Source organism: Alligator sinensis, unplaced genomic scaffold, assembly GCF_000455745.1.
Source record: "Alligator sinensis unplaced genomic scaffold, ASM45574v1 scaffold968_1, whole genome shotgun sequence".
Classification (NCBI taxonomy): Eukaryota; Metazoa; Chordata; order Crocodylia; family Alligatoridae; genus Alligator; species Alligator sinensis.
The window spans coordinates 14,738-16,251 of NW_005843177.1; the positions used below are offsets into that span (position 1 = coordinate 14,738).

General features: G+C 63.9%; 1 pseudogene; it reads right to left on the reverse strand.

Moving 5' to 3' along the window:
* LOC106723127 overlaps positions 1-1,514 on the reverse strand; it is a 216,340-nt pseudogene that overhangs the window by 12,742 nt on the left and 202,084 nt on the right.

The window sequence follows — 1,514 nt, forward strand, 5'->3', positions numbered from 1 at the left end:
CGCCCGGAGGAGGGGCTGCACGGTCTGCATCACCTCCTGCCCCGCGTCTCCCCGCGCTCCACCCGACCCGCTCCTGCAGCTGCAGCTCTGCTGGCCTGGTGCCCACCAGCGCGGGGACGCCCCGGTCCCAGCCGGGACCGCACCGGGGACTCCTCCTGCCCCCGCAGCTCCTGCCTGGACCCCCGTCCTGCTCGTCTGGCTGCAGCAGGGCTGCCACGGGATGGCCCCGGGCTCCGGCACAGCCGCCGGGTCTCACGGAGAGGAGAGGAGAGGCCTCCCCTCGGCCGGGGCCGGGGCCGTCGCTGCCCCTCCGCCCCGCAGCCCGCGCCGGATTAACCCTTGCGTGGCCGGAAGCGAACGCGGCTCCTTCCGGCAAGTCTGGCGAGGAAAAAAAGCGGTGCCCGGGTTAAACGAAGGAAGCGCGGGGGGAGGGGGCGGGGTACGTCTCACCTAAACCTACTCTCCGCTTTGTCCCCGTTACTCCTAGTTGCTGCTAGGGGCGCCCTGGTAACAGCGCGTCCCCAGTTCCGTGTCGTTCTCGCGTGATAAACTCATAGGCGGCTGCAAGGTCTCCCCTCAGATGTGTCTGGTGAAGGCTGAAGAGACCCAGATCCCTCAACCTCCCCTGGTTGGGTCTTGCACGGAGTCCCTAGCCATACGAGCGGCCTCTGGACCCTGTCCAGATCCCCCGCGTCCCTCCTGAGGCGCGGCGCCCAGACCTGGACACGGCCCTCCAACCACGGCCTGACCGCGCCGCGTGGAGGGGAGCGTCACGTCGCGTCCCTCGCGCTGTTGGCCAGGCCTCTGCTCATGCACGACGAGGTGCGGTTGGTTTTGTCGATGGCCTCGTCGCACTGCCGGCTCGTGTTCGTCTTGGAGTCAACCCTGAATCAAGATCTGAGCTGCTGCGGAGGACGCCCATCCCCCTACGTGCAGGTGTGCAGGGGTTCGTCCCCCCCAGGTGGAGCGTCTTACACTTATCTGTGTTGAATTGCATCCCGTTTCGTTCTGCCCGTTGATCCAACCTGTCCAGGTCGGCCTGCATGTGCTGCCTGCCTTCCGGTGTGGTAACTTTGCCCCATAACTTGGTGTCATCTGCGAACTTGGAGAGGGCGCTCAACACACCCTCGTCAAATCGCTGATGAAGATATTAAATAACACCGGCCCAAAGACCGACCCATGCGGGACCCCGCTGCCCACCTCCTTCCAGGCCGAGACCAACCCGTGCACCACCGCTCTCTGGTGCGGTCCCTGAGCCAGTTGCCACCACCTGACCGTGTAGGCGTCCGCTCCACGGCCTTTAAATTCCCTATGAGCATAGGATGTGAAATGGCGTCAAAAGCCTTCCTAAAATCCAGGTAGACGACATCGGCCTCCGCTCGGGCAGCGTGAGACCTGGTCATAAAAGGCTATAAGGTTTGTCGGGCAGGATCTACCCACGATGAACCGTTCACCCATTACTGGTGAACAAGTTAAGAGGCTGTGACTTGGATGACTACACAGTCCGGTGGGTG